Source organism: Triturus cristatus, chromosome 5_1 (genome assembly GCF_964204655.1).
Source record: "Triturus cristatus chromosome 5_1, aTriCri1.1, whole genome shotgun sequence".
Taxonomy (NCBI): Eukaryota; Metazoa; Chordata; class Amphibia; order Caudata; family Salamandridae; genus Triturus; species Triturus cristatus.
Window position 1 is genome coordinate 514,858,853 of NC_140587.1, and position 14,212 is coordinate 514,873,064.

The window sequence follows — 14,212 nt, forward strand, 5'->3', positions numbered from 1 at the left end:
ATGTGCAGAGGACTTAATTACCCTCCTGTACACAGTCTGATGTGACCTGAACTTTCAGTGTGCTGTAGTTGTTGGCTCACAAACCACAATTCAGGCAGACATGACAGGGCCCTGCACAGACTACTTTTTGCACACCTGACCTTCCACACGAGTGGAGTCACCTCATGGCAGTGTGTCATTCATTGTAATTGCCAGAGGCCATGTGGTACGTTCTGTGTGCATGTCTCTGAGTGTTACTTTCCATTTTTCTACACAGCCTGTATTCCCTACAGATGTCCCTGTCTGTGATGCTTGATGAGTTGCCCTGTATTCATCAAATAATTTTGCCCTGTGATTTCTGGCTGGTAGGTGCATGGGAATCTACTGACCATTAGTGTGTCATCCCTCAGTGTGTTTGTTGTTAGGGCCTGGGAGGTGGGCAAACACAAGTGTGACATATGTAGGGTTGGCAATGGCTGTTTATTGTTTCTAACATCAAGTTGATTTCCCTTTGTGGTATCTTTCTCTGACTGGGTCACTTGTATGTGTGTGTTACTGCTCCCACTGCTCGGATGCAAAGCTGCACAGTTTTAAGTTCTCAACATATAGGTGCCGATTCCGATCCGTTAAAAATAATTCGCGTACGACTCGTATCCGTATTTTTTTACGTTCGAGTCGTAGAAGCACCGTACAAACGGCCAAGCACGATTCGTTTGTGAAAAATATCTACGAATAGCATCGGGAAAAGTCTACGAGAGTGCGCTGGAAAGTTTTCACGTCAGAATATCGTCGGGAAAAGTGTACGAAAGTGAGCCGGACAGTCTCACGTACAAATCGTAAAACACAAGTCCGAGCGCGCAAGTACGATCTCGACCGTCCGTCCGAATACACAATCGCACGTAAAAAGGCCCGTACGGAGCCAACGCAGGAGCACACATGTACACGGGTAAACTCATGCCCGTGTACGAGCCGTACAGCCACCCCACCCCCAAATATGTCAGTACCGTACACCACCCTGTCCGCACTGTACCCCAGCCCCGCATGTACGCACTGTACCCCCAGCCCCCCACCGCATTTAGGCACCGCACACCAACACCGCATGTACGCACTGTGCCCCAAGCCCCCCCCCTGCATGTACGCGCCGCACACCAACACCGTACCCCAGCACCCTCACCCAGCATCGCGTATGTACGGATCGTACCTACGCCAAAAAGACACATACAGAACCAGGACAGTGTAAAACAGCACAAGGAGGGTCAAAGCGACTCGCACAAAAACACAAAACAAGTCTACACAACAAAATACAACTCAATGACTGACCTGCCACATCCAAACTGGCCAACAGAGGCCCCAAACACAACCACCTCTTATAACACACCCACCAAAATTCAAACACAGCCACACCCAAAAATTGACCAATAAAAAGGGCCCACACACACAAACCATGAGCCTTTACAACAGACCTACTGCGGACAGAGCCCACACACAAACCACCCCACATAACTCATACCTTCGCTACACCGCCACTCACACACCTCCACACAACCTCCCCCACAAACATCCCCCTCTTCACATTCACACACACACACATTCACACCCACACACCCACAACCACCCACACCCACACCCCACACCATGCCCTCAGACAAGAATCCAAAGTTCACTACGGCAGAGCTGGAGCTCCTTCTCAACAAAGTCATCAGAGTCGAGCCACAGCTGTTTGGAACAATGGTCAGACAGACCAGCATAGCTGAAAAACCTGCCATGTGGCAGAGGATCGTCGACAAGGTGAATGCTGTTGCGCCTGTTCGAAGGACCAGGCATGAATGCTGTTAGACCTGGCACCTTGGCGTGAGTCTCCCTTCCTCTTTTTGTCGCTGTGCCTCATGTGTTTTTATGGTGTTGGCCGCTCAGCGCACTGTGCCACTGCCAACCAGTGTCACGGTGCGAGTGCTCCCTATGTAAATTGTATATGTTGGTTGGATTCCATGATTGGATTGTTTGATTTGCTGTCAGACCCCAGTAAAGTGCGCCGGGGGCGCCAGGGCATGTAAATGCGAACACCGCTGGTGGGCTTGCAGCACTGGTTGTGCCACCCACCGAAGCGGCCGGTAAAATAGATCTAAGGTCTGCCACTGCAGAACCTGCGTGCAGTCTGGTACTGACACGCCGACCGACAAGTGCCCACACTTGCCGGTCCCTGAAACCTTCCCTTAGCTGCATGTTAGTCACCCCTCTGGTAGGCCCACGGGCAGGGTGCATTGTACGCCTGAGGTAGGACAAGCCGGGATGCGTGGCATGTCCTAGTAGTGAATTACCGCCATCTTGTTGTTCACTACTGCAAGGCTACCCTGTTCTCATAGGCCAGTATGGGCGGCCTGGATTATTACACCCTATGATCCTAACCGACCCAGGGAACATGGTAGGAGATCGAGTTTAGTATGCCTGAACTCGGAATGATAAGGTACATCTTTTCGCAAGGTTTATTTTAATATTCCGGGTTTGCAAATGTCACTTTTAGAAAGTTGGCCTTTGCTTGCCTAAACATTTCAGCCGCCTCTGCATGATGTGTATCTGATGTCTGGCTGGTGTGAGTGACAGGGCTGGGGGAACCCAGATGGGCAGGGCTAGGTAGCCTGGTATGAATAGGACGATCGACAGGTAGATGGGTGGGAGGAGTGCTCCTAGGCTCTGAATAGGACAGTGCTCCGCTACCTCGATGCCGGCTCCACCCCCTGTGGAGCGTCTGATGACTCTGCCCTGCACTCTGAAAGAAGAAGCCTGCATCACGTAAACAAAGTGCTCAGAAACCGGACTGAACTAGGCAAGGGCCCCCCTGGCCTGGGAGAACAAAAGATTTGCTGTATAAATGGAGGAGCCCTGCTCCTAAGAAACTAGATCCGCTTTTGACCAAGAAGAATCTCTGCCTGAGGAGGAGGCACCGGGAAAGCTGTAGGAGGAAGACTGTCCCTATCCTGGGGGATTGGCCTGCAGTGGTGACCTTGCTGCCAAAGGAGAGAAGAGAAACTGTTGCTGAAAACTTTTACTTTACTTTTACTTTCAAGACTTGTGCTTTTCCAAAACGATCTCCAAGGGCTTGGAACTGAGCTTGCCCCCTGAACTGAGCCCCAGGACCATTGGGCTCTACCTGATCTTCACTCGCCTGCTGCTGGACTGTGGTGTCCTTTCCCCCGCCGGAGCTGTGACCCTCGTGCCCAGTCCCTCCCTGAGCCGTGACCAGGACCGCTTAGCCGCCCCCGCCTTGGGAAGAGCCTCGCTCGATCGGAGCCGCTCCCCCTACGCTGTGGTGGGCTGCCCCGTCACCTCGCTCGTGGAGGCTCGCTGTGCACCTTCACCCTCCCGCCGGAATCGGCGTTTGTGAGCATCTCCAAGCCTCGGACGGCCCGGACGCATCGGCGTGCCCGGCTGCCCCGCTTTGTTCACCCGCCACCTGCAACACCCCGCTCCTGTCGTGAGCCTGAGGATCAGACCCCCATCGTGAAGTGTGGGAGCCCCGGACGCCGCCTCGCTCTTCTGCCGAAGAGCCGCTGAAATCCCGCACCCGCCTTTGCGTCAAGAAACAAGGTACTGTACTTACGAACTCGACCGCGAGCTCGCATCGGATCCAGGGTCCGCAACGTTCTTATTTCCCTGTCATCTGCTGTGTGCTCCCCGGGCGCTGCCTCAGCACGAAGTGCGCTGAGGCCTACAGTTACCTTGTGCCCGCCTAAAGAACTTTCCGTAAAACAGAGAGAACTTGACCGTATTTCCAAGAATTGTGGCCCCATCAGTTCAACGTTACTGGGCCTTGTATTTGAATCTGCTGAAACTACATAAAAGCTTATTTTTATATACTTCCTGATTGGTGTCCGTTTGTGGTGCATGCAAGGGGTACTGTATGTGTAATTGCATTTGCTTAACCGTGTACGCCTGAGACTTAGCCTAGACTGCTCGCGCCACGCACCTAGAGGGTGAGCAGGGGTTATTCTGGGGAGTCATCCTTCGCCCTGACAAGAAGTAAAGGGTCCCTGCTTGTTGTGGGTTCACACCTGCGTCAACCAGAGCCCCCTCATTTCTAACATTGGTGGCAGCGGTGAGGATTTACGGATTTGCATTTGTGGTTTGCGTATAGTGAATCACTGATCACCACGTAGTGAGAGCAGACCAGTAACACAGCCACAAGGCTAGCATTTGTTTTTGTTTTGCCAAGAGTCTCCGTTGCTAGAGCCATGCCTGGTTCACTTTCAGCCGGAAGGGCGGCTTCCATAATCTCTGGATTTGAAGACGTAGATTGGGAGGAAGACGCACTTCAGAATCGTACCAATGAAGACTTGAAAGGTCTTTGCTCCAAGTTCAGGATTGCCCAAACTGGATTGAAAAACAAGACCCAATTTGTGAAGGCGCTGAGGGCCTGGTATGAGTCAAAGGCACCAGAGAATCAGGTGGAAGTGGTTCCACCAGAAAGTGTCCATGAGTTTGGCAGATGCCTGTCGCCAGAAGAGTTGGCGGACAGGGCAGCAACCCGGGCACACGAGGTGGAAATGGCAAAACTTCATGGGCAGATGGATATGGAAAAACAAAGATTAGCCATGGAAGAAAAGAAACTACAATTAGAGCATGACATGAAGCTGAGGGAGCTGGAGCTGAAAGCAAAAAGTTTGGAGCTTAATCCCTCTGGTGGCAGCACACCGCCAGTACCGGCGGAACCAAGAGTTTATATTCCCAAGGATGTAGTGAAGGAGTTCTTCAGGAATGACGACATCGGGCAGTGGTTCAGAGCCTACGAGGTAGCCATGTCTTCCCACCGGGTCCCTGAGAAAGATTGGGGAGCGGGGTTGTGGGGAAGGTTCCTGAGTGAAGGGCGGGACACACTGTTAGATTTACCTGTTGATGTTCGTAATTCTTATGCCCATATGAAGGAAGCATTGATGGCTAGGTATGGGTTGACCCCTGAGTTATATAGACAGAGGTTCAGGGGTTGCACTAAGATTCCCAATAGTACGTATGTGGAGTATGTGACTTTCTTTTGCAGAGCGCTGGATGGTTGGGTAAAGGGTAGTAAGGTAAATGATTATCAAGGGCTTCTTGATTTAATGGCATGGGAGCACTTGTCCAGTAATTGTTTTCCTGAGCTACGCCAGCACCTGATCGATAGTAAGCTGACTAACCCGAGGAAGCTTGCTGAGGAGGCGGACCGCTGGGTCAGTACCAGGGTCCACAAGGGTACCGTGGGAGATTCCGCCAAGGGTGGGCAGGGTCCCCAGCAGAAGAGTGGGGGGGACAGGGGTAAACAGAAGCAGTTCCAAAAAGGGCCCCAAAATAGTCCCCAAGGGAACCAAGGGAAGGGTTCTCAGCCTCCCCCACCCCAGAAACCGACCGGGGCCCCGACAGGTCCTCCTGTTCCAAAGGGGCCCGTAAGATGTTACAGGTGTAACAATTTGGGGCATTTTGCCTCTGATGTAAAATGTCCGTTGTTTGGTAAACCAGCACCCACTGGTGCTCCACCCCGGCAGGTGACTAGTGTAGCCTTGGGGGAGGAGAGGGATGTCCAAGGTGGGTGGGGTCCCGCAGAGATGTCCCTGGTCTCGCTAGGAGACCGTGAAGTGGTCCCTCCAACCCAGCTGCCTGAGAACACTAAGAAGTACAGGCAGTGGGTGACCATAAATGGCCGTAGAGTGGAAGCTCTTAGAGATACAGGAGCCAGTGTGACAGCTGTCAGGTGTCACCTGGTGTCTCAGGAGCAGGTGGTCCCCAATGCATTCTATCCCGTTGTTGCCGCTGACAACACAGAGAGACACTGCAAGGTGGCTCAGGTTCCCTTTGAGTGGGGGGGGGTCTCTGGTACTCTTCAGGTAGCTGTGAGGCCCGCCATGCCTGTAGACTGTTTGTTTGGGAACGATTTGGAGAGCTCACCTTGGGCTAAGGTGGAGCGGAGTGCTCACCTGGAGATGTTGGGTATGCCGGATTGGACGTGTGTCACCACACGGTCCATGGCAGCCAGTAGAGGTACTCAAGAGGTCCTGGAGCCTGAGAGGGAGGCCCAGGAACCGGCCTCAGAGAGAAGGAGCAAGGGGCGCGGGAAGCCGGCCCCTGAAGTTCCCACGGTCCAGGAGGAAGCAGACCTTGAGGGGGATGCCCTGGAGCCTACAGGGGAGCAGATAGCTGAACTGGGAGACCTGCCGGAGCTGACCCATTGGCAGCAGGAAGGGGGTCCCACCAGGGAGGACTTTTGCAAGGCACAGAAGGAGTGCCCTTCTCTCGTGGGTATGCGGCAGCAGGCTGCAGACCAGGCCGCAGGTGATCAGTCAGGATCGCATTTCGTTTACTGGGAGAACGACCTCCTATATACAGAGCCTAAGGTTGCTGAGCCTGGGTCAGCCCGTGCGCTGGTGGTACCCCAGGACTTCAGAGCCTTCCTACTGGGGCTGGCTCACGATGTGCCATTGGCAGGGCATTTGGGGCAGGACAAGACCTTTGAAAGGCTTGTCACCCACTTTTATTGGCCTCAAATGCGCAGGAGTTCCGATACTCACTGCAGGACATGCCAGACTTGCCAGGCAAGTGGAAAGGGTGGAAGGAAGCAGAAGGCTCCACTCCAGCCATTCCCTGTGGTCGGTACCCCATTCCAGCGAGTGGGGATTGACATTGTAGGGCCACTGGACCCCAAGACAGCGATGGGCAATAGGTTCATCCTGGTCCTGGTGGACCATGCCACCCGGTACCCGGAAGCCATTCCTCTGAGGACAGTGACGGCCCCCGTGGTGGGACGTGCACTGATGGGAATTTTCTCCCGAGTGGGATTCCCTCTAGAGGTGGTGTCTGACCGAGGTACCAATTTCATGTCCAAGTACATGAAATCTCTTTGGCAAGAGTGTGGTGTAACCTACAAGTTCACCACCCCTTACCACCCCCAAGGAAACGGGTTGGTTGAGAGATTCAACCGAACCCTCAAAGGCATGATAATGGGCCTAGAAGGAGCCATGAGGCGTAAGTGGGACGTCCTCTTACCATGCCTTCTCTTCGCTTACCGTGAGGTGCCACAGAAGTCTCTGGGGTTCAGTCCCTTTGAGCTTCTGTATGGTCACCCAGTCAGAGGACCTCTAAGTCTGGTCAAAGAAGGCTGGGAGCAATCTCCCAGGAAACCTCCCCAGAATGTATATAGTTACATGCTGGCCTTCAGGAATCAGACTAGGCGATTCAGGCAACTTGCTGAGGCAAATCTGGAAGCCAGCCAGGAGGAGATGAAGCGGTGGTACGACCAGAATGCCACTCTGGTAGAGCTTCAGCCTGGACAGAAAGTATGGGTCTTGGCCCCCGTGGAGCCGTGTGCGCTCCAGGATAAGTGGACCGGTCCCTTTGAGGTGGTGGAGCGCAAGAGTCCTGTTACCTACGTGGTGGACCTGAAGTCTCCGAGGAACCCCTTAAGGGTCCTACATGTCAACCGCCTCAAGCCCCACTTGGAGAGGTCCCAAGTGGGCATGCTCTTGGCAACAGATGCTGGAATGGAAGAGGAGACAGAACCTCTTCCTGACCTCCTGTCAGCCAAGGAGCAAGATGGGTCAGTGGATGGTGTCATCCTCTCTTCCACCCTGACCCCTGAGCAACAGAATGATTGTCGCCAGCTGCTGGGACAGTTTTCTGACCTGTTTTCCCTGGTCCCTGGTGTCACTGATTGGTGCGTCCATGATGTGGACACTGGGGATAGTCCACCTGTGCGGCACAAGGCCTACCGGGTGACTGACAGGGTGAGGACATGCATCAAGGAGGAGGTCTCCAAGATGTTTGCCCTCGGGGTAATTGAGTCTTCTAGCAGTCCTTGGGCCAGCCCCGTGGTCTTGGTCCCAAAGGCTGCAGCGCCGGGAGCCACACCCGAACTCCGGTTCTGTGTGGAATACAGAGGACTCAATTCGGTCACTAGGACCGACGCACACCCCATCCCCAGAGCTGATGAGCTCATCGATCGGCTAGGGGCTGCCAACTACCTCAGCACGTTTGATTTAACGTCGGGGTATTGGCAGATCACCTTGACCGAGGGGGCCAAAGAGAGGTCAGCATTTTCCACCCCAGATGGGCACTACCAGTTCCGGGTTATGCCATTTGGGATGAAGAATGCCCCTGCCACCTTCTAGAGATTGGTCAACCAGGTGTTGGCTGGGCTGGATTCGTTCAGTGCAGCCTACCTGGATGACATCGCAGTGTTCAGCTCCACTTGGGAGGAACACTTGCGTCACCTCTGGGAAGTGTTGATGGCGCTGCGCAAGGCAGGCCTCACGATCAAGGCGAGTAAGTGCCAGATCGGGCAGGGTTCCGTGGTGTACTTGGGACACCAAGTTGGGAGTGGCCAGGTGGCACCCCTTCAGCCCAAGATAGAAACCATCCTGAATTGGGAGGCGCCCAAAACCCAGACGGAGGTGAGAGCCTTCCTAGGTCTCACCGGGTACTACAGGAGGTTTGTCAAGGGGTATGGCAACATGGTTGCCCCCTTGACAGCGCTGACTTCGAAGAAGCAGCCCAGGAAAGTGATCTGGACTGACACCTGTCAGAAAGCTTTTGAGGCCTTGAAAACTGCTATGTGCACGGCGCCCGTGCTCTTGGCTCCCAACTTCTCCAAAGAGTTTATCGTTCAGACAGACGCTTCAGAGCATGGTGTGGGGGCTGTTCTTTCACAGATTAATGAGGAGGGCCTAGATCAACCCGTAGCCTTTCTTAGCAGGAGGTTACTTCCACGGGAACAAAGGTGGAGTGCTATTGAGCGTGAGGCATTTGCTGTGGTCTGGGCGCTGAAGAAGCTAAGACCCTACTTGTTTGGGTCTCACTTCCGGGTTCAGACGGACCACAGGCCCCTCAGATGGTTGATGCATATGAGGGGTGAGAATCCCAAGCTGTTGAGGTGGTCCATTTCCCTACAGGGTATGGATTTCACGGTGGAACATCGCCCTGGTACAGATCACGCCAATGCTGACGGTCTGTCCAGATTTTTCCGCCTTAGTGAAGAGGAACTCCCTGGGGTAGGGTAGTTCCCCCCACTTTTCAGCTGGAGGGGACACGTGTTAGACCTGGCACCTTGGCGTGAGTCTCCCTTCCTCTTTTTGTCGCTGTGCCTCATGTGTTTTTATGGTGCTGGCCGCTCAGCGCACTGTGCCACTGCCAACCAGTGTCACGGTGCGAGTGCTCCCTATGTAAATTGTATATGTTGGTTGGATTCCATGATTGGATTGTTTGATTTGCTGTCAGACCCCAGTAAAGTGCGCCGGGGGCGCCAGGGCATGTAAATGCGAACACCGCTGGTGGGCTTGCAGCACTGGTTGTGCCACCCACCGAAGCGGCCGGTAAAATAGATCTAAGGTCTGCCACCGCAGAACCTGCGTGCAGTCTGGTACTGACACGCCGACCGACAAGTGCCCACACTTGCCGGTCCCTGAAACCTTCCCTTAGCTGCATGTTAGTCACCCCTCTGGTAGGCCCACGGGCAGGGTGCATTGTACGCCTGAGGTAGGACAAGCCGGGATGCGTGGCATGTCCTAGTAGTGAATTACCGCCATCTTGTTGTTCACTACTGCAAGGCTACCCTGTTCTCATAGGCCAGTATGGGCGGCCTGGATTATTACACCCTATGATCCTAACCGACCCAGGGAACATGGTAGGAGATCGAGTTTAGTATGCCTGAACTCGGAATGATAAGGTACATCTTTTCGCAAGGTTTATTTTAATATTCCGGGTTTGCAAATGTCACTTTTAGAAAGTTGGCCTTTGCTTGCCTAAACATTTCAGCCGCCTCTGCATGATGTGTATCTGATGTCTGGCTGGTGTGAGTGACAGGGCTGGGGGAACCCAGATGGGCAGGGCTAGGTAGCCTGGTATGAATAGGACGATCGACAGGTAGATGGGTGGGAGGAGTGCTCCTAGGCTCTGAATAGGACAGTGCTCCGCTACCTCGATGCCGGCTCCACCCCCTGTGGAGCGTCTGATGACTCTGCCCTGCACTCTGAAAGAAGAAGCCTGCATCACGTAAACAAAGTGCTCAGAAACCGGACTGAACTAGGCAAGGGCCCCCCTGGCCTGGGAGAACAAAAGATTTGCTGTATAAATGGAGGAGCCCTGCTCCTAAGAAACTAGATCCGCTTTTGACCAAGAAGAATCTCTGCCTGAGGAGGAGGCACCGGGAAAGCTGTAGGAGGAAGACTGTCCCTATCCTGGGGGATTGGCCTGCAGTGGTGACCTTGCTGCCAAAGGAGAGAAGAGAAACTGTTGCTGAAAACTTTTACTTTACTTTTACTTTCAAGACTTGTGCTTTTCCAAAACGATCTCCAAGGGCTTGGAACTGAGCTTGCCCCCTGAACTGAGCCCCAGGACCATTGGGCTCTACCTGATCTTCACTCGCCTGCTGCTGGACTGTGGTGTCCTTTCCCCCGCCGGAGCTGTGACCCTCGTGCCCAGTCCCTCCCTGAGCCGTGACCAGGACCGCTTAGCCGCCCCCGCCTTGGGAAGAGCCTCGCTCGATCGGAGCCGCTCCCCCTACGCTGTGCTGGGCTGCCCCGTCACCTCGCTCGTGGAGGCTCGCTGTGCACCTTCACCCTCCCGCCGGAATCGGCGTTTGTGAGCATCTCCAAGCCTCGGACGGCCCGGACGCATCGGCGTGCCCGGCTGCCCCGCTTTGTTCACCCGCCACCTGCAACACCCCGCTCCTGTCGTGAGCCTGAGGATCAGACCCCCATCGTGAAGTGTGGGAGCCCCGGACGCCGCCTCGCTCTTCTGCCGAAGAGCCGCTGAAATCCCGCACCCGCCTTTGCGTCAAGAAACAAGGTACTGTACTTACGAACTCGACCGCGAGCTCGCATCGGATCCAGGGTCCGCAACGTTCTTATTTCCCTGTCATCTGCTGTGTGCTCCCCGGGCGCTGCCTCAGCACGAAGTGCGCTGAGGCCTACAGTTACCTTGTGCCCGCCTAAAGAACTTTCCGTAAAACAGAGAGAACTTGACCGTATTTCCAAGAATTGTGGCCCCATCAGTTCAACGTTACTGGGCCTTGTATTTGAATCTGCTGAAACTACATAAAAGCTTATTTTTATATACTTCCTGATTGGTGTCCGTTTGTGGTGCATGCAAGGGGTACTGTATGTGTAATTGCATTTGCTTAACCGTGTACGCCTGAGACTTAGCCTAGACTGCTCGCGCCACGCACCTAGAGGGTGAGCAGGGGTTATTCTGGGGAGTCATCCTTCGCCCTGACAAGAAGTAAAGGGTCCCTGCTTGTTGTGGGTTCACACCTGCGTCAACCAGAGCCCCCTCATTTCTAACAAATGCCAAGCCAGGTGGTACGATCTGCGCAGGGCGGTCAAGAGGAAGATGAATTAAGAACATGCCCAGACCAACATCACTGGAGGTGGGCCGCCCCGCAGACCCGTACACTACCATCCCTGGGAGGAGAAGGTGATGGCCATGCTACCGCCGGTGGGACTACACGGAGTGGAAGGAGTCGCAGAGCCTGGTGAGTACACAAACAACTCACGTAACATGGGGGGAATGGCATCCACACCCCAATCACAACAAATGCACGCACCTACCCCCAAGCACTCACCGCACACAACCACACTCAATAACCACGCCCATGCCACGAACGTCACCATTCACCCTTCACAAATCAAGGCAAGGCCATGTCCAAGGCTACAACAACCACAAACACAAGACTGGATGTCCGGGAGGCTGGGAGGGTGGGCCCCACACAACACATTGTGAAAATGAGACGCAGACAACAATGTCCTTAGCCCATATGGCATAGGGACATACCCATGCACAATGCACAGGGACTGGCAAACTACTAACAAGGTCGCTGACACTGGGCCCTGCTGTATGCAGCACAAGGCCCTCCTGGGACCACTGTACACTCAAACACCAACTCCACAAGCACAGGTATCTAGCACAGGAACTCACACACACTGTCATGCCAGCATACACCATGAGGGGACACACACAGCACCTGGGAGACCCAATTACAACTCACACTACACACAACAGCACGCGCGGTCACACCCCCCCCTAACACAAGCACACACCCCTGGGGCAGGCAACGGATACACACACTCCCACAATGGACATGTGACACAACAAGACCAATCCAGAGCCAAGTAAGCATCAGAGCCAGGTGGGCAACTAGAGCCAATTTCCGTGGGGGGCAGAAAAAGATTTCGGGGGGGGGGCTAAATCTTCCAGCCATAGGCAGAGTGGCTGTAAGAAGGGGTGAAAACACAACAAAAGCCTCATTAACAAGTAAATGGTCTTCCAAAGACCTGTGAAGTACTCGGGTCCGGCTGCAATTAGACGGACGCCAGCCCGCGAGGCGGTCTCAGCCGGGCTGACACACATGACAGGGGGGGCTGAAGCCCGGTGAGCCCAATGGGTGTTGCGCGCCTGATCAGAGCCAACTATCTACAGGTCACACACTCAGGAGAACATCCCAATCTGTCCCCCGCAACATACCCATCCCCAAGTGGACACTGAGAGGAATGCTAGGGACATCCAACTACCTGGGGGAACTGTGTCAACTTGAATATGTATGAAACATGGATGTGGCATGAAACAGCATTAACATTGTCTCTCTCTCACACACAGGGCAACGTCGACGATCTCCCCCCAACACTGGGGGGGAAGAATCACAGTCCCAGGCACCGTGTGAAGAGGATCCCACCGGCAGCGACGACTCTCACCACTCCGTGGATGACCCCGACCAACCTGGCCCCTCTGATGTACAAGCACCTGCAGTACCTGCGTCAGGTACATCTGTGCCAACCACCACCCCCATTCCCGCCACATCCCAGGACACACCCAGGATCCCTGCTCGCACTGAACAACACAGCCAGTCTGACCAGGAGGGACAAGGTTCTGCGGGCACCCAGGAGGAGGCAGACAACCCTGCCAATGCCATCCCTCAGGGGTCCCGTAGACCCGATGTGCCCACAACGGCAGGCCAGGCTCGTGTGGGCAGGGGTGGTGGGAGTGGAGGCAGGCGGAGGCGCGAACCTGACCAGCCAGCTCAGGACCCCGGTATGTCACACATACGCAACATCCTGGACTCATACCGGCGTGACACCAGAGGCATGGACCAGGTCGTGTCCAGACTTTCCAGGATGCAGGGGACCCTCGATGAGATAAAGAACCTGCAGGTCGAGCATCATGCCAGTCATCAACAACACCAAGGACGGATGTGTTGTAAATTGAAACCACGATGTGATTAAGCATTCACTAAAGACATGAATTCCCCTTTTATGACCAAGTCTCTTTCGTTATGTTGACTAAAGTCTGGACTCCATTTTGTATTGTCATGTCTCCACGTGCTCAACACGAGAAGAGTCCTATCTTCGTGTTAGTTGCTCTTGCAATCTGCCTAGTAACAGTCTATAAATAGCTCCTTTGTCCATCTGGCGCATACCCAGGCTTGACCACATCTGTTATCAGTTAGTCCTTGCTTGACCATGTTTTCGCGGGCTCAAGGAGTGTGTCAGCTCCGCCCACATATTGATCTTGTATCGAAAATGTCCATAAAAGGTAATATTCTTTGCCTCATGTTGTATCCACCCACTTATGAGCCCCTCTGTTGTGTATAAAAGGGGACCGTGTACGCAAGTCCTTTGTGCTACTCTATGCAATACTGAAGGGTGTTGTATGGATTGTAGGACCACCCTTAAGGGTTAATAAACTTTGTCTTTGTACTTTACAGTTTCCGTGCCAACTTCCTTATAGATTCCATTGCAGGAGAGCGAACCCTTGTGTCCTCCGGGCCTAGCTGGGGCCTGTATTCGTCAATTGGCGCCCGTCACGTGGGGCTCATCGGCGACTCGGATGCTCGAAGGATTGGTCGCGACGAAGGTGAGGAATTTGGCCGGGGATGTGATCACTGCCAGAGGCACTTTAGTCCTGGCATCCCGAGGTTTTTCTTCCTTCCCTTCCGAGCTGACCATCTGGGTGGCGCCGGTCCTCGACTGAGACCTCTTCTGTCGGTCCTGCCGTGACAGCCGTTTGGGCGAATTTTGGAGCTTGGCAGTTGGAATCTGGACTATTGATTGGTAAGAACCGTTGTACGGTACTTGCTCCGAGTTTTTGAAGCCTGGTTTGGCAATTTGAGTTTGATTTGTGATGACCGGTCATATCTTGTATTGGCTATTGTGAGAATATATGCGTTGCAACACATATAGGCAGGTAATGTGGAGATATTTCTCCGGAACTGTGTAACTTTGAA

The 14,212-nt window shown here is 53.9% G+C and overlaps 1 protein-coding gene across 2 annotated transcripts in view; it reads right to left on the reverse strand.

The window, feature by feature from the left end:
- LOC146831143 (dehydrogenase/reductase SDR family member 4-like) overlaps positions 1 to 14,212 on the reverse strand; it is a 269,527-nt gene that overhangs the window by 158,150 nt on the left and 97,165 nt on the right. The gene's annotated exons all lie outside the window — the stretch shown is intronic.